The sequence below is a fragment of the Symphalangus syndactylus genome, chromosome 8, assembly GCF_028878055.3.
Source record: "Symphalangus syndactylus isolate Jambi chromosome 8, NHGRI_mSymSyn1-v2.1_pri, whole genome shotgun sequence".
In the NCBI taxonomy this organism is placed as follows: Eukaryota; Metazoa; Chordata; class Mammalia; order Primates; family Hylobatidae; genus Symphalangus; species Symphalangus syndactylus.
Genome location: NC_072430.2, coordinates 137,021,115 through 137,039,984, shown reverse-complemented (window position 1 = coordinate 137,039,984; position 18,870 = coordinate 137,021,115). Strand labels below are relative to the sequence as shown.

The following is an 18,870-nucleotide window of genomic DNA, read 5'->3' as shown; positions in this document are numbered from 1 at the left end:
GTTTTATTATTATTATTTATGTATTTTTTTGAGACAGGGTCTGGCTCTGTCACCCAGGTTGGAGTGCAGTGGTGCAATCACGCCACACCTCCTAGGCCCAAGCAATCCTCCCACATCAGCCTCCCATGTATCTTCCATTACGTGCAGCTAATTTTCAAAAATTTGTGTAGAGTCAGGATCTCCTTATGTTACCCATGCTGGTCTTGAACTCCTGGGCTCAAGCGATCCTTCAACACTGCTAGGGTTCCAGACTTGAGCCACCAATCTGGGCCCACATTCGGGAGAAATGGATTTGGAGAGGAACCAGAGTGCTTGAGGGTGTGTAACATGTGCCACAATCGTGGGCAAAACAGACCTCTGCCCTTGTGGAGGGCACAATCTAGTGGAAGAGGAATGTTTTTAGAGATGTACAAAGTGCTGGCCATCAAATTGTGGGGAGTTGCTGGAATAGGACAAGGGTCCTAGGAAGGCCTTTCCTAGAAAGTGTGATTTGAAGGCCGGGCACAATGGCTCACGCCTGTAATCCCAGCACTTTGGGAGGCTGAGGCGGGTGGATAACAAGGTCAGGAGATCGAGACCATCCTGGCTAACACGGTGAAACCCTGTCTCTACTAAAAATACAAAAAATTAGCCGGGCGTGGTGGCAGGCACCTGTGGTCCCAGCTACTCAGGAGGCTGAGGCAGGAGAATGGTGTGAACCTGGGAGGTGGAGCTTGCAGTGAGCCAAGATCACGCCCCTGCACTCCAGCCTGGGCGACAGAGCAAGACTCTGTCAAAAAAAAAAAAAAAAAAAAAAAAGAAACTGTGGTTTGAGCTGAGAATTAGGGTAACTAGGAGTTAGGCCGATAAAGGAATGGAAGTGGTGATTGGAGGAGAAATCCTCTGTCCTTGTCTGAGATTACCCTGTGTTAGGGCTGTGGCTGACCCTTTTCTGGGATCACCCAAAATGGGATAGTGGGTGGATGAGACATGTGGACTGTCAAAACTAGTAGATTCTGAATCCTGTCTCTGCCATGTCCTGCTGTGTGGCCTTGGGCAATTTACTTGTCTCTCTGTTGCTTCTGATAGAAAAGGAGGGTAGTGAGGGAGATTTAAGTTGAAGACAGACAAAGTTAATCATGTTTAAAGTGTTGGCTTTGGCTGCTGTGTGGAGATTGGATTAGAGCCGGGGGTGTTAAGGAAGAGGGAGGGATTTGCGTTCCTGGTGAGAATCAAAGTGGCTGGGGCCAGGGTTTGGTGCTGTGGGTGGGGAAGAATAGAAAGTGATCCTTTTTTTTTGAGACGGAGTCTTGGGTGACAGAGTGAAACACCCACCATTGCACTCCAGCCAGTCTATTACCCTGGCTGGAGTGCAATGGTGTGATCCTGGCTCACAGCAACTTCGCTTCCGGGATTCAAGCAGTTCTGCCTGACCTCTTGAGTAGCTGGGATTACAGGCATGAGCCACCATGCCTGGCTAATTTTTGTATTTTTAGTAGAGATGGGGTTTCACCATCAAGGCCAGGCTGGTCTCAAACTCCTGGTCTCAAGTGATCTGCCCGCCTCCGCCACTCAAAGTGCTGGTATTATAGGCGTGATTAGAAGTGAAAATTAATTGGACTTGGTTGGTGAGGGAGTGGTCAAAGGTAACTTCCAGGTTTCTGGCTTCTGTTATTATGAGTAAAACAGAAGAATGACTGAACTTCATTAATATATTTTCCATTTGTTGTGGTCATGCAAAAAAATATTTTCCATCTGTTCCATTTAAAGACAAACAAAAATAAACCCTTATTTACTCTGTAGGGATAAATCTTTTTTGAGAAAAACATTTACTAAGACATTTAAAGCCTTTGAGTCTCCCACCTTTCTCCCCAAAGGTAACGACTATCCTGTATTTTGGTTAATCTTGACTTTGCTGTTGATTGTTTTTTTACCACATATGCATGTTTTCCTAAATAATATAGTGATTTGTTTAGTGTGTTTTTCAACTTTATATTTATTCTGATTAGGGTTCATTGATAATTTTATTTATTTTTATTTTTTAACTCTTTTTACTTTCTTATGTTTTACATTGTAGAAGTTATCATTATAAACTTTTTCAATCCAAGGGTTTATAACAGTCTTTTTTTTTTTTTCATTTTCGAAAAACATTTTTTCAGTGTTTCACTCTGTCACCCGAGCTGGAGTGCAGTGGCATGATCTCGGCTCACTGCAACCTCTGCCTCCCAGGTTCAAGGGATGCTCCTGCCTCAGCCTCCCAAGTAGCTGGGACTAAGAGTGCAAGCCACCAAACCTGGCTAATTTTTTGTATTTTTAGTAGAGACAGGGTTCCATCATGTTGGCCAGGCTGGTCTTGAACTCCTGGCCTCAAGGCATCTGCCCACCTTGGCCTCCCAAAGTGCTGGGATTACAGCCATGAGCCACCATGCCTGGCTGGTTTATCACAGTCTTAATAAAATTTGGAAAAAATTTGAAAACAAGAATAATCAAAAGGATGGCTGGGCGTGGTGGTTCACACCTGTAATCCCAGTCTTTGGGAGGCCAAGTCAGAGAATTGTTTGAGCTCACGAGTTCCAGGCCAGCCTGGGATATATTTATATATATACACATATATATATATGTGTGTGTGTGTATATATGTGTGTGTATATATATGTGTATATATATGTGTATATATATGTGTGTATATATATGTGTATATATATGTGTGTATATATATGTGTGTGTATATGTGTATATATATGTGTGTGTGTATATATGTGTGTATATATATGTGTGTATATATATGTGTGTATATATATGTGTGTATATATATATGTGTGTATATATAGGTGTGTATATATATATGTGTGTATGTGTGTGTGTGTGTGTACATATATATATATACACCCAAAATGTAGAAGAAACCAAATGGGGTCATCCACCCAACGAAATATCACGCAGCCTTGAAGGAGGCCCTGAAGAAGACTCTGTTACAGCATGAATGAACAGTTAGGACATTACACCTAGTGAAATATGAAAGTCACAAAAGGACAAATACTGTCTCCTGTAAAATAAGATTCTTAAAAACAATAACAGAAAGGGCAAATGCACATGAACACACTTCTCTGAGGTCCCTAGAGGAGTCATATTCATAGAGACAGAAGTGGAATGGAGGTTGCCTGGGACTGGGGGAGGGGGCAATGGGTTAGGGTTAGGGTTCGGGTTAGGGTTAGAGTTGGAGTTGAATAGGAACAGAGCTTCAGGGTTGCAGGATGAGAACGTTCTGGAAACCAGCTGCACAACAATGTGTGTGTACTCAACACTTGAAAATGGTGAAGGAGGTAAATCTGATGTACCGCGTTATGTAGCACAATTCAAAAATTGGTCCAAGAAGAAAAGGCTCCTCCAGCTCCACCCACCCCAGCCCAACCACAGCAGCCCCTTCTCCACTCAGGCCTGTTTACCTCAAGCCCCAGGCTTGTCCCCCAGAATCCAGGGGATCTCACCTGCTGCCCAGCCTCTGCCTGCCCTACCCCACTCCCCAGCACCCCCACGGGCCTCCCCTCAGGCCGAGCTTTCTGGGGTCCTCCTGCCTGCACCCACCTGACTTCCTGCTGGTTGTCCTGGGGCTCTCAGGGAAGATGTCACCCTCATGGGCCTTTCCTGTCTCTTGCTTGTTGCCCCCTTAGTTCTCTCTACCTCCTGCTTCATCTTGCTGAATTAGGAACATTCTTGGCTAAAGGTCAGAGGAGACTCACTAATGGGCAGGCCCTTAATTAATTGATTGATTCACTCCAAAGGCAAAGCCAGTCAGGAGCTTTCGCAGCCATCCTGAGGTTTTTTTGTTTTGTTTTGTTTTTTGTTCGTTTTTTTTTTTTTTTTTTTTTTTTTGAGACGGTGTCTCACTCTCTCGCCCTGGCTGGAGTGCAGTGGCACCATCTTGACTCGCACACCCTCTGCCTCCCAGGTTCAAATGATTTTTCTGCCTCAGCCTCCCGAGTAGGTGGGATTACAGGTGTGCACCACCATGCCCAGCTAATTTCTTTTAAATTTTTATTTACTTTTTTTTTTTAGATGGAGTCTCACTCTGTTGCAAGGCTGGAGTGCAGTGGCACAGCCTTGGCTCACTGCAATCTCCACCTCCCAGGTCCAAGTGAGTCTCCCGCCTCAGCCTCCCAAGTAGCTGGGATTACAGGTTCCTGACACCATGCCCGGCTAATTTTTGTATTTTTAGTAGAGATGGGATTTTACCATGCTGGCCAGGCTGGTCTCAAACTCCTGGCCTCATGTGATCTGCCCACCTCAGCCTCCCAAATTGATGGGATTACAGACAATAGCCGCCGCACCCAGCCGAGTTTTGTATTTGTTTTTGTTTTTTTGACACTGAGTCTCACTCAGTTGCCCAGGCGGGAGTGCAGTGGCATGATCTCAGCTCACTGCAACCTCTGGCTCTCAGGTTCAAGTGATTCTCCTGCCTCAGCCTCCTGAGTAGCTGGGATTACAGGCAGGCACCACCATGCCCGGCTAATTTTTGTATTTTTAGTAGAAACGGGGTTTCACAATGTTGGCCAGGCTGGTCTCAAACTCCCGATGTCGCGTGATCTGCCCACCTCCGCCTCCCAAAGTGCTGGGATCACAGGCCTGAGCCACCGTGTAATCCTAGCACATTCGGACGAGGCGGGTGGATCATGAGGTCAGGAGTCTGAGACCATCCTGACCAACATGGTGAAACCCCGTCTCTACTAAAGATACAAAAATTAGGTGGGTGTGGTGGCACCCGCTACTCAGGAGGCTGAAGCAGGGAAATCACTTGAACTCGGGAGGCAGAGGTTGCAGTGAGCCGATGTCATGCCACTGCACTCCAGCCTGAGCTACAGAGCATGGCTCTGTCTCAATAAAAAAAAAAAAGAAAGAAGGAAAGAAAGAAAGAAGGAAGGAAGGAAGGAAAGAAGGAAGGAAGGAAGGAAGGAAGGAAGGAAGGACAAATGCCTTGTGCACTTTGCTTAGTTTCCCTCAGTGACGTAATCCACAGTTGTTATTCAGATTTCCCCAGTGTTACCTGTATTCCTGTGCATGTGTGTGGGAGTGTGTACACAATTTTATCACCCAAGTAGGTTTGTGTGTAACAGCACCATAATTGAGATACTGAAGAGCTCCAACCCCACAGGGTCGCTTTTATAACCAGGCCTCCTCTGTCCTCCACCTCTTCCCCTGTCCCTAATCCTTGGCAATCTGCTATGCATCCTGTGTCTCTAACATTTTGTCATTTCAACTAAGTTACATAAATGCAAACAAACGATGTGTGATCTCTTGGGAAGGGCGTTTTTTTCACCTACCATAACTTCCTGGAGCTTCATCCAGGCGTGTGCCAGTAGCTGGCTCCTCTGTAGTGCTGAGCACTGTTTCACGGGATGGAAGCCCCACAGTGTGTCTAAACAACCACCTGCTGAAGGAAGTGGGAGCAGCTTTCAGTTTTGGCTTTTATAAATAAAGCTGCTATGAGCATTCATGGGTAGGTTTTTGAGTGAACATGTGTTTTCATTCCTCTTGGATAAATGGCCAGGGCTGTATGTTGGTTGCAGGTGTAGTTTTTGGAGAAACTACCAGCTTGTTTTGCAGATTGGCTGTACCATTTTGTGTCCACCAGCAAGCTGAGTGACTTTTTCAGCATACTTGCCAGCATCTGGTGTTGTCACATTTTTTATTTCAGCCGTTCTGATAGTTGTGTAGTGGGAAGTTTCTTTTGATGCTCTTCTTATGATGACCTTAAGCGATCGTCAGCTATGATTTGCCCTGGTTTCCTAACTCAGGCCTGTAATCCTAGCACTTGGGGAGGGTGAGGCTGGAGGATCCTTTGAGGCCAGGCTGGGCAACATGGAGAGACCTTGTCTTTACAAAAAATTTAAAAATCACCCAGGTGTGGTGGTGCACACCTTTCGTCTTAGCTATTCTGGAGGGTGAGGTGGGAGAATCTCTTGAGCCCAGGAGATCGAGGCTGCAGTGAGCCATGTTTGAGCCACTGTATTGCAGCCCAGGTGACAGAGTGATACCCTGTCTCAGGAAAAAAAAGAAAAACAGAAAAAGAAGAAATATCAATAAACGTGTGTGAAAAGGTGTCCACCAATGTAGAAGAGACCACACTGTGTGGTATCCCAGATCCCAGATTTGCCAAGATTTAAAAGTCCATCCCTAGGGAGCTGGCAGGAAGTAGAGGAACCAATAGGAGCATCGTTCTGAATGTTGAGCTGTGCACATCTCACAAGACAGCAATTCCATCCTGGGTAAGTGTCCTGGAGAAACTTGGCACATGTCCAGGAGGAAAGCACCAACGTGTACAAAGTGGCATTGTTTAAATAGCCAGACATTGAAACGGCCCCAAGTGTTGATTGACAACAGAAAAGATAAAATGTCACAGGGCATGGTGGCTCACGCCTGTAATCCCAGCACTTTGGGAGGCCGAGGTGGGCAGATCATGAGGTCAGGAGTTCGAGACCAGACTGACCAACATGGTGAAACCCCATCACTACTAAAAATACAAAAATTAGCCAGGCATGGTGGCAGGTGCCTGTAATCCCAGCTACTCAGGAGGCTGAGGCAGGAGAATTGCTTGAACCTGGGAGGCAGAGGTTGTAGTGAGTCGAGATCGTGCCACTGCACTCCAGCCTGGGTGACAGAGGGAGACTCTGTCTCAAAAAAACAAAAAGAGAGAAGATAAAAAGTCAATTGTTTCATGATTGGAATAGTATTCAGCAATGGAAATAACCAGTTATAATATGCAACAGATTAAATGAATCTCACGGACAGAAAGCTGGACAAAAGATGCAAATCACAAAAGAATACATAGGATCCAACATATCTTTTATGTATATAAAGTTGAAATTAGGCAAAACTAAACTATATGAGGGATAAAACTATGAAGAGGAAATGAGTATCAAAAAATTCAGGGACACCAGGTGCAGTGACTCATACCTGTAATCTCAGCAATTTGGGAGGCCAAGGTGAGAAAGATTGCTTGAGCCCAGGGGTTTGCAACCAGCCTGATCAACATAGGGAGACTCTATCTCTAGAAAAAATTTAAACATTAGCTTTGTGTGGTGGCACATGTCTGTACTCCCAGCTACTTGCGAGGCTGAGATGGGAGGCTCACTTGAGCCAGAGTGTGAGGCTGCAGTGAATTACAATCCTGCCACTGCACTCCAGCCTGGGTGGGAGAACAAGACTCTGTCTCTAAATAAACAAACAAAAACCAACAAACAAACCCAACAACTCAGTTTCCTTTGGTGACAAAGGAATGGGTATTGTTATGAACAGGGAACGTATGGGGTGGGGTGGGGAGATCCTGGTCATCGTCCATTTCTTGATCCGGGTGGTGGTTTCTTCAGTGTTCAATTCTGTAATTATTCTTTAGGTCATAGTCCCAGTTAATCGGGAGGCTGAGGCAGAAGCATCAGTTGAACCCAAGAATTCAAGACTGCCGTGAGCTATGATTGTGCCACTGCACTCCAGCCTGGGTGACAGAAAGAGAGCATCTACTTATATTAAAAAAAAAAAATCTGATGATAGTTTATTGTAATTAGCAATTGACAAGGAATTTTGGTTATTTCTGTGACATACAATGTAATCATGGAGTGAAATGCCTGGTGAAATATTAGATTTTTAAGAGTTTTATCCATTGTTGGAATTTTCATAGACCTTGTCTATACAAAAATAAAAAAGTTAGCCAGGTGTGGTGGTGCACACAAAAAAGTTAGCACAGTAGGTGGTAGTCCTAACTACTCAGGAGGCAGAGACAGGAGAATCCCTTGAGCCCGGTAGGTCAAGGTGGCAATGAGCCAAGACCATGCCACTGCACTGTAACCTGGATGACAGAGCAAGTCCCTGTCTCAGAAAAAAAAAAAGAAAAGAAAGCTTCAGTTTAGATGTGAAATATATTTCAGAAGTAAAAATTAATAACTCTTTTAGATTTTCTAAGAGCAGATCTATACCTCAAGAAAACTTTGTTGTACTAACATAGGGGACCAAATTTTTAGGTGTTTTTTTATTCTTTTTTTCTTTTTTGAGAAAGAGCCTCACTCTGTCGCCCAGGCTGGAATGCAGTGGTATCATCTCTGCTCGCTGCAACTTCCGCCTCCCACGTTGAAGCAATTCTCCTGCCTCAGCCTCCCAGCTAGCTGGGATTACAGCCACCCGCCAACACGCCCAGCTAATTTTTGTATTTTTTTTTTTTTTTTTTGAGACGGAGTCTTTCTCTGTCCCCCAGGCTGGAGTGCGGTGGCGCGATCTCGGCTCACCGCAACCTCCACCTCCTGGGTTCACGCCATTCTCCTGCCTCAGCCTCCCGAGTAGCTGGGACCACAGGCGCCCGCCAGCACGCCCAGCTAATTTTTTTGTATTTTTTAGTAGAGACGGGGTTTCACCGTGTTAGCCAGGATGGTCTCGATCTCCTGACCTCGTGATCCACCCGCCTCGGCCTCCCAAAGTGCTGGGATTACAGGCTTGAGCCACCGCGCCCGGCCTTAATTTTTGTATTTTTAGTGGAGATGGGGCTTCCCCATGTTGAGCAGGCTGGTCTCAAACTCCTGACCTCAAGATATCTGCCCGCCTCAGCCTCCCAAAATGCTATGACTCTAGGCATGAACCACCACACGGGGCTGCGAATTTTTGGTTTTTTAATCAAAGTAGTTTTTTTTTTTCTTTTTCTTTTTCCTTCTCTTTCTTTTTTCTTTTTTTTTGATTCTAGATCCTAAGAGGACAATATCAATGTAAGTTTTTTTTTTTTTTTTTGCGATGGAGTCTCGCTCTGTTGCCCAGGCTGGAGTACAGTGGCACAATCTTGACTCACTGAAATGTCTGCCTCCCAGATTCAAATTCAAGCGATTCTCCTGCCTCAGCCTCCAGAGCAGCTGAGATTTCAGGCATGTGCTGTCGGGCCTGGCTAATTTTTGTATTTTTAGTAGAGATGGGGTTTCACCATGTTGGCCAGGCTGGTCTCCAACTCTTGACCTCAAGTGATCCACCCGCCTTGGCCTCCCAAAGTCCTGGGATTACAAGCATGAGCCACCGTGCCCAGCCTCAGTGTAGTTTTAATATGAAAGCTCAATCCTTAGAAAGACTCATAAATAATTTCCTTCTAATTTTAGCCAACTTGATCACATACAAAAATTTCTTTCACAAATTCATCCTTCACAAACCTTTCATGACTTAGCAATTCCATGACAGGCTTAGACCTCTGCTTTGACCTAAACTTCCCCTTTATTAAGTAATAAGTCGTTTTATTTAGGACAGAAAATTTACAACACAAGATCCTTTGTCATTCCGAATTCTTTTTTTTTTAACTGTTTTTACCAAAAATATATCTTCATACCTGTAACATTCTTCACATCTCTCTCCTACTTACTGGTTCCTTTCTGTCTTGTTTTTATTTAGTTCATAAATCCGTATTTTGAGACAACATTATATAATCTCCAAATTAGACAAAATTATTCCTTTATTTCCATAAAGAACACATTTTGGCCAGGTGCAGTGGCCCACACCTGCAATCTCAACAGTCTGGGGGGCTGTGGCAGAAGGATCACTGGAACCTAGGAATTCGAGACCAGGCTGGGCACCACAGCAGAATCCTACCTTTATTTTTCCTAATTTATAAAAAGTTCAAATAATTTTAAATATACAACAATACTAAATAAAGCAAAAACATGTTTTTACACATTTTAAATAATTTTTCTTATCAAAAATGCATCTTTTTTTGGTACACTTGGTCCACGGAATTGTATAGATTAATTAGAATTTTTAACTCTTAGCAACCTTAATTTCTAGTGAAAAACCAGGAAGCAAAAGAAAAAAATTTTTTTTCTTTTTTTTTTTTGAGATAGAGTTTCGCTCTTGTCACCCAGGCTGGAGTGCAATGGCGTGCTCTCAGCTCACTACAATCTCCACCTCTTGGGTTCTAGTGATTCTCCTGCCTCAGCTTCCCCAGTAGCTGGGATTATGGGCACCCGCCACAACACCCAGCTAATTTTTGTATTTTTAGTAGAGACAGGGTTTCGCCATGTTGGCCAACTGACTGTCACATATCAGTATTTTACAGATGAGAACCATTTATAATTTTAGAAACATCACTGTTTTATGTGTATCAGTACAACCCCAATATATTTGGTAGTTCTATAAAAGTTTAAGAAGCCACAAACACACTTATATTTATGTTTGGCAATTTATGTTTTTGTGTCTTTATCTTATTTGGAAATGACCCCTATATTTAATGAGTATCTGTCACTTAATGTAACATAACCTGACTTTAAGATTTCAAATTCTGGCTGGGTGCAGTGGCTCTTGCCTGTAATTCCAACACTTTAGGAGGCCGAGGCGGGCCGATCAACTGAGGTCGGGAGTTTGAGACCAGCCTGACCAACATGGAGAAACTCCATCTCTACTAAAACTACAAAAATTAGCTGGGCTTGGTGGTGCATGCCTGTAATCCCAACTTGGGAGGCTGAGGCAGGAGAATCCCTTGAAGCCAGGAGGCCGAGGTTCTGGTGAGCCGAGATCATGCCATTGCACTCCAGCCTGGGCAACAAGAGTGAAACTCCATCTCAAAAAAAAAAGATTTCAAATTCTGACCAGGCGCAGTGGCTCACACCTGTAATCCCAGCACTTTGGGTGGCCAAGAGGGGAGGATTTCTTGAGACCAGGAGTTCGAGACCAGCCTGGCCAACATGGTGAAACCCTGTCTCCACTAAAAGTACAAAAATTAGCTGTGCATGGTGGCACATGCCTGTAGTCCCAGCTACTTGGCAGGCTGAGTCAGGAGAATCACTTGAACCGGGAGGCTGAGGTTGCAGTGAGCCGAGATCGCACTACTGCACTCCATCTTGGGCCACAGTGAAAGAATCTGCGAAAAAACAAACAAACAAACAAAATCTCAAATTCTATGAAAAACTTAGACATTTATGCCATTTACAGTTACCTAATTTATATTTTTAACAACTATATCCTCATTAATTTTGAATACTGAGATATTACACAAAGCTAGTCCTCATTTCAGGTTATTTTCCTGTTCACAACTTTTGTAGCCTGTGACTCTCAGATGTTCACCTAAGAACCTTAAAATTAAATAAATAGGTATTTTGCCAGTAACTTGTAAGACAGAGCTGTTTTCATTAAAGTAGCAATACTAAATTAGTTTTATTTATCAAGGAGCTCCACAAACAAAGATCACTCTGTTTTTACGTTGGGTTTAAAGTTTTATGACCTTGAAGCATCTAGCAGAGACACGTATAATCCTATCTGACCCGCAAACCCAGGGGAAAATGTACACTGCAAATGCTAAAGATGGATGTGCACGGTGGGTAACGCCTGCAATCCCAGCACTCTGGGAGGCCGAGGTGGGCGGATCACTTAAGGCCAGGAGTTCGAGACCAGCATGGCCTACATGGCAAGGCCCATTCTCTATTAAAAATACAAAACAATTAGCCGGGGGTGGTGAGGCGTGCCTGTAGTAGCATCTATTCAGGAGGCTGAGGCATGAAAATTGCTTGAACCTAGGAGGTGGAGGTTGCAGTGAGCCGAGACTGCACCACTGCACTCCAGCCTGGGTGACAGAGCAAGACTCTGTCTAAAAAAAAAAGAAAGAAAGAAAAGAAGATGCTAAATATATTTTATTTTTATTTTATCAACAAATTTAAAACTAGCTTATTTATCAAAGATGTAGTTAAATCACGTGAACTAAAAGGTATTTGGATTCATTTTTATGTTATATATGTATACGTGTATTTATATATGTATGTGTGTATACATGTATGCATATACATACATAGATATGTGTGTGTATATATCTGTGTGTATATATATGTAATACATATTATATAATATATGTAATATATATACTACATATATATTTGAGATAGGGTCTCGCTCTGTCACTCAGGCTGGAGCGCAGTGGTGCAATCACAGCCCACTGCAGCCTCTACTTCTCGAATTAAAGTGATTCTCCTGCTTCAGCCTCCCCACTAGCTGGGACTGCAGGCTCACACCACCAAGCCCAGCTAATTTTTGTATTTTTTTTTGGTAGAGATGGGGTTTTGCCATGTTGCTCAGGCTGGTCTGGGACTCCTAAGCTCAAGCAATCTACGCACCTTGACATCGCAAAGTGGTGGGACTAAAGACGTTTGACGCCGCACCCAGCCTATGTACATATTTTTTTTAGAGATGGGGTATTGCTGTGTTGCTCAGGCTGGCCTCGAACTCCTGGTCTCAAGTAATCCTCCTGCCTCAGCCCCCTGAGTAGCTGGGAATACAGGCATGCTCCACCATGCCCTGCTCACTATATATTTTAACAAGTTTAATTTATCTTTTTTCTTTTTTTTTTTTTTTGAGACAGAGTCTCGCTCTGTCACCCAGGCTGGAGTGCAGTGGCATGATCTCAGCTCACTGCAGCCTCTGCCCCCACAGGTTCAAGTGATTCTCCTGCCTCAGCCTCCTATGTAGCTGGGAATACAGGTGCACACCACCAGCCCCAGCTAATTTTTTTATTTTTAGTAAAAATTGGGTTTTGCCATGTGGCCCAGGCTTGTCTCGAACTCCTGACTTCAGCTGATCCACCCGCCTCAGCCTCCCAAAGTGCTGGAATAACAGGCATGAGCCACCATGTCCGGCCACCCGGAATAGAATTCCTTAAGGGATGTCTAGCTGACTATGCCAGATTTCAACTTGGAGACACAACATACAACATGCAAAAACATACATACATAGACAGAAACACAAATAAGACCTTATAGCTTTCATTTTAGAATTTTAGTCATGAGACAGCAAAACATTGTAATGTGGACTCACAGGTTTATAAAACACAGTTGGGTCCAAATGAGATTTCTAAGAAAATGGGAGAGGTCCCAAAGCTAAACTTTAAGATTTTCAGGGCCAGGCACTGTGGCTCATGCCTATAATCCAGCCACTATGGGAGGCTAAAGTGGGCATATCACCTGAGGTCAGAAGTTGGAGACAAGCCTGGTCATGATGTTGAAACCCCGTCTCTACTAAAAATACAAAAAGTAGCCAGGTGTAGTGGCGTGCACCTGTAATCCTAGCTACTTGGGAGGCCAAGGCAGGAGAATTGCTTGAACCCAGAAGGCAGAAGTTGCAGTGAGGTGAGATCGCTCCACTGCATTCCAGCCTGGGTGACAACAGAGAAACTCCATCTCAAAAAAAAAAAAAAAAGATTGTCATTAGTCTTGATAAGCAATTTTATAAGGGCAGCAAACCAAAACTTTGGGTAAAACAGTTTAGTTTTCTTTTCTTTTCTTTTCTTTTTTTGAGATGGAGTTTCGCTCTTGTTGCCCAGGCTGGAGTGTAATGGCTCAATCTCAGCTCACTGCAACCTCAGCCTCCAGATTCAAGCGATTCTCCTGCCTCAGTCTCTCAAGTAGCTGGGATTACACGCGTGCGCCACCACACCTGGCTAATTTTGTATTTTCAGTAGAGATGGGGTTTCACCATATTGGTCAGGCTGGTCTGGAACTCTTGATGCCAAGTGATCCACATGCCTTGGCCTCCCAAAGTGCTGGGGTTACAGGCATCAGCCACTGTGCCTGGCAAGCAGTTTAGTTTTCTGGTTTTTATTTTAATCTCTTTGAGCCCACCTTTATCCTATTTCAGTTTCAAATGAGATTAGGGATTAAATACTAACTGTTTAATTTTAGCTAGGACTGGCTGGATTTTGTACAAGAAACAAAATCTCTCAGCAGTTTTGAAAAGTCCAGTAACAGCTGGGCGCGGTGGCTCACGCTTGTAATCCCAGCACTTTGGGAGGCCGAGGCGGGCGGATCACGAGGTCAGGAGATCGAGACCATCCTGGCTAATCCGGTGAAACCTCGTCTCTACTAAAAATACAAAAAAAATTAGCCGGGCGAGGTGGTGGGAGCCTGTAGTCCCAGCTACTCGGGAGGCTGAGGCAGGAGAATGGCGTGAACCCGGGAGGCAGAGCTTGCAGTGAGCTGAGATCGTGCCACTGCACTCCAGCCTGGGCGACAGAGCAAGACTCCGTCTCAAAAAAAAACAAAAAAAAAACAACAAAAAAAGAAAAATCCAGTAACAAATTTCTCTTGTGTTTGCCACTCTCAGTTGCTTGACAGCTCCATGTCGGTGGGAAGAATTTTAGCAGTTTGTTCAGCTCTTCCTGGCCCCTGTGTAGCAGAGAAGCAGTTTTTATGCCAGAAACAGAGATGCTTTTTATTATTGCTCTGAGCTCATGATTTTGACCTGTTTAATCTGAGGGCCTAACATTTATAAACATTTCTCTCATTCTGTTCTTTTCTAATATCAGTCCTTCCACGGACTGTTCCATCACCCTAAGCAGCTGTTAGGCAAACCTGAATTTACATTTCCAAAAGGTCTCTAGGTTGTTGTTTGCCATGGAGCTGTTGTAATTAATAGAGCCATTAATTTGAAAGCCCTTCAAGACCCCTTCCTTACTGATTTTTATGTTGGCTGGAGTGTGATATTATCAGTTTATCTTAATACCAGCAGAAATGTCAGCAGATTCCAAGTAGGCAGAAAAGAGAGAGAGAGAAGTAGACAACTTAGAAGGCTCTCCATTTAACTTTGTAGTTGGCAGTTTTAAAATTCAGTATTAGGAAAAAGCAAATTTGGGGAGTTCAAATGATTCCATTGATGGCCACTGATTTTGAAATGTGCACAGGGAAAGCCATTTAGCTGACTGGAGTCCCAGAAAATCTGGCATGCTTTAATGTCTGAGAATGCCGTTCCATTTCTTTTTAATCTCTGAGAAGCAAAGAAAATCCTATAAACCCTGTCAGGGACTGTCAGGAGTCTGGACCAGTGTTTTAGATGGTGGTGACACCCTAGGTTCTTTCAGTTGGCTTTCTCACACTCACCATATGTGTATTTTTTGAGACAATTCTCACTGTTAAACAGGCTTTAGTGCAGTGGCAAGACCACAAGTCATGGTAGCCTTGACCTCCTGGGCTCAAGCAATCCTCCCACATCAGCCTCCTGATAGCTGGGACTACAGGTGGGTACCACCACACCCAGCTAATTTTTGTATTATTTGTAGAGGTGGGGTTTCATCATGTTGCCCAGGCTGGTCTCCAACTCCTTAGCTCAAGCCATTCTCTCACCTTGGCCTCCCAAAGTGCAAGGATTATAGGTGGGAGCCACCTCGAGGGGCCGACCCTCACCATGTGTATGTGTGTTTTAACATTTCCTATGGTGCGAAACTATTTATGTTTATTTTTGCTGTGGGATGATCAGAAGATGTTCAGGAACAGGCAAGAAAAAAAAAAATGAGCCAAATCATTTACAGACGTGGGAAACCAAACCAAAATCAACCCAAAATCAGATTGCTCACAAAATTTCAACCAAGGTGTGCACATCAAACAAAATATTCAGCCAGACATGCAGAACCAAAAGTGAATTCACCAGAAAAGACTTGCCTCACAGACAGAACATTAATTCTGTAGAAATCAGAGTCCTCAAACCAGAAGGGCACTTCTCTTTCCACCAGAAAGTGCTTGCCAAAAGCAAACAAGCAAAAAGAAAAAAGAAAGAAATCCAACATTTATACTCCCAGGAGGGATGCAAGGTCCTTTGTTTAAGGGAGCCTTATAACCAAATCACATTCAGAATAAAGTAAAAAGGAACTGACCAAAGGGAGGGAGTCTGGGTATTTGAGGAGATTCACCAGAACAGAAAAGCAACTCCTGGAAAGGCAGTCTGCAGGGGGCCCAGTCACCGCTGCGTTAGATTCCAGGAGACTCTGATTCATCCAAGATGAATTCACTTGGGTCCCACTTCTGGCTTCACTCTGTGACACTGCATAACAAATACAGAAAGACTCAAATAAAATGAACTTTCTTTGGAAATAGGTATTGCTTGGGAATAAGTACATGTGAATTTAGGGAGGTGAAGGAAGACAAAGGTTTTTAAAGGAAAATGGAGGATCACAGGGTTGTTTTGAGATATTTATCCTTGGCTACAAGGATCAAGGGTATGCGTGGCACCAGTCTGAGGTTGGACAGATGGTTGCTGGGCAGATGTCCTTGCAGAAATATTTTTTGATGAAAGGTTAGGAAGGCCTTTGTGCAAGGTGGAACTGGAGCCTGGACCACTGGCATCACCCACTCATCCACAGCCTCAGCTTCCCTTTTGAAGACACTGCAGGGGAGCCAAGGAGCTGGGCCTTGGACCCCTCTTTATTGGCAGTCTGTGCAGGGTGACCAGGACTGTGTGGTCAGAGGCTAAACCCACGTCACCTCCTATTGGCCGCGATTGCTCTGCTCTGGGTCAAATGTGCATTGGTGCCATGGGGGCGGCACTCGCAGCCCCAGGCCTTCTTCTGGCAGGGCTCTCCGTTGCTCTCCCTGGATCAGGAACTGGGGGAAGAGAGCGAGGCCAACCAGAAGCCCAGACGCCCTGGGGAGAGCTGATCCTGGGCAGGGGTTCCCAGGAGGACAAGGAAGCTCCCTGGTGAAGATGCGCAGGCGCTATGCAGGCAGCCCAGGCACTCCATCAGGGATCCCTTATCCTTTAGGAGGAGTCCTCCCCGGGCGGTGCTCCAGGGCTGTGGGCTGGGGCATGACGGCCCCCAGCTGCGTAGCTCCAGCCCCTTTTTAGCCGGCTGGTGGGCAGCTCGTAGTGGGGACGCGGGATCCGAAGGGACCCCTCTCGGGAGTACCCGCTGCCCTTACTGGTCCTGGGACACGGCTGGACCCCGCGGGCTGGCAGCTCGGCGGCAGAAAAGGCAGCGGGCGCTGGGAGACAGCTGCTGCCTACGCAGCTCTGCTCAGGCTTAGGCTCTGGTTTCGAGCGGGCCCGCTAGGCCAGGTCCTGCTCGGGTGCGCACCTGCCGGGTAAATGGCGCCGAATCCTTGCAGCCGTTGCCACCATCGCGGCCGCTGCGCGGAGCCTCCCGGCTTCGTCTGCTTGCGCCCCGCGGGAGGTGAAACTTCACCCAAGTTTGTGTTCTGGGGAGAACCTACTGAAGCCAGGAGTGGCTCGGGTCGGGGTCACAGACTGGAAGTGGGAGTGGGTGGGGGGACGGAACCGGTCTCCATCAGGGCCGTCCAGGGGGTGGGCTGTGTATCCACAACCCTGGGGCGCTGGCGCTCGCCCTGGGGAAGGAGCGGGTAGGCTGTCGGGCCACCAAGCAGAAGGAGCCAGCGATCGGGGTTGGAGTGGTCGATCCTGCGGACTTCTGCAAGGACAAAGTTTGGTTCTTTGGCCGCTTTGTGGAGCCACTGTCTGTGTCCAGCGCGGAAAGCTGAAAGTGCAGCATAGACGCGCTCCTGACCGCACCTCCTCACTCCAGCCTCCCCTCCTTCCCCCCATTCTGCCTGGCCTTGTCTGGGTCAGGTCCTGGACCAGAAAGGCGAAGGGAAGAGGGACGGCCTTTCAATGAAGGCCCATTACGTGCCAGGCCCCGTGCCCGGCGCCTCCCCTTTCCCATCAGGGCCCTCCCAACCCAGGGACCCGCACGTGTGTGCAGGGAGGGGGACGGGGAGAAGACACCACTGTGCACGCGGGGGTGGTGGCCCCGCCGAGCCCTCTTGGTCCCTGGTTTCGCCAGTGAATGAGGCCCGCAGCTGGGGCCTCTGTACCCAGGCCTGTGTCTCTCCTCGCGGTGCCCGGGAACCCCGTCGGGCTGCGGCATCTCATGAGCCTGCCTCTGTCTTTCCCGCAGCTGAGGCCCCAGGGGCCACGCGGAGGCTCACGAGGAGGCCGGCGGCCACGCGCATCCCGTAGCCCAGGTGGCCCAGGGCTGCACCCCTGCAGCCTCGGCGCCATGGAGTCCTGGTATTCGCTGATGGCGCACTACGATGAGTTCCAGGAGGTCAAGTATGTGAGTCACTGCGGCGCAGGGGGCGCTTGCGGGGCCTTTCTGCCCGCAGGCCACCCGGCTCAGGCCGGGCTGCAGCGCTGGAAGCCGCGCGAGGTGAGCCTGCTGTCGGGCTGGTGTTTGCAGCCAGCCTCTCTGCTCCATCCTGGCGGCTATGCTGGTGCTCAAGTACCTGGGACCGGTCGCGGCCGGTGGCGGCGCCTGTCCTGAAGGCTGTCCTGAGCGCAAGCCTTCGCGTGCGCCGCTCGCTTCTTGGCCGCCAACCTGGACTCCAGCACCGACCCATGCCAGGACTTCTACTCGTTCGCCTGCGGCGGCTGGCTGCGGCGCCACGCCATCCCCGACGACAAGCTCACCTATGGCACCATCGCGGCCATCGGCTAGCAGAACGAGGAGCGCATGCGGCGCCTGCTGGCTCGGCCCAAGGGTGGACCCGGCGGCGCTGCCCAGCACTAGGTGCGCGCCTTCTTCCGCTTGTGCCTCGAGATGCGCGAGATCGAACGACTGAACCCGCTGCCCATGCTGGAGGTCATCGAGGACTGCGAGGGTGGGACCTGGGCGGCGCGGCGGAGCGCCCGGGGGTCGCTGCGCGATGCGACCTCAACTGGCTGCTGTAAAAAAGTGCAGGGCGTGTACAGCGCCGCCGCGCTCTTCTCGCTCACGGTCAGCCTGGACGACAGGAACTCTGCGCTACGTCATCCGTGTGAGTGCGCGACCGGAGCGCCCCGCCAGCTGCCGTAGACCCGGCGCGCAGTGGCCTTGCCCAGGGGTCCCTGAGCGCGGGAGGAGGGTGCGCGAGAGGAGAGGAAGGGAAAGCAGGGGAGGGGAGGGGAGGTAGGGCACAGTGGCCGCGCGCGGGAGGAAGTCGTAAGTAATTTCCCTGGGGTAACTGCGGTGTTCAGTGGAGCAGCCAGAGCAGCCATTTCCCAGCCCTCTGACAGGCAGTGGGGAGGGGGTGGGGTGCGCGGCAATATATTCAATCTTATGTACAAAGCATTTGAGGTCGAGTTGAAGAAACAACTTGAAGAATGGTCTCGCAGCAATTACAAACAAATACCCTTCAGC

At 47.1% G+C, this 18,870-nt stretch overlaps 1 pseudogene; it reads left to right on the top strand.

The window, feature by feature from the left end:
- The first annotated feature begins 17,751 nt into the window (after window positions 1-17,751).
- LOC129488827 (endothelin-converting enzyme-like 1) lies at window positions 17,752-18,546 on the top strand (annotated as a pseudogene).
- The last annotated feature ends 324 nt before the right edge of the window (window positions 18,547-18,870 follow it).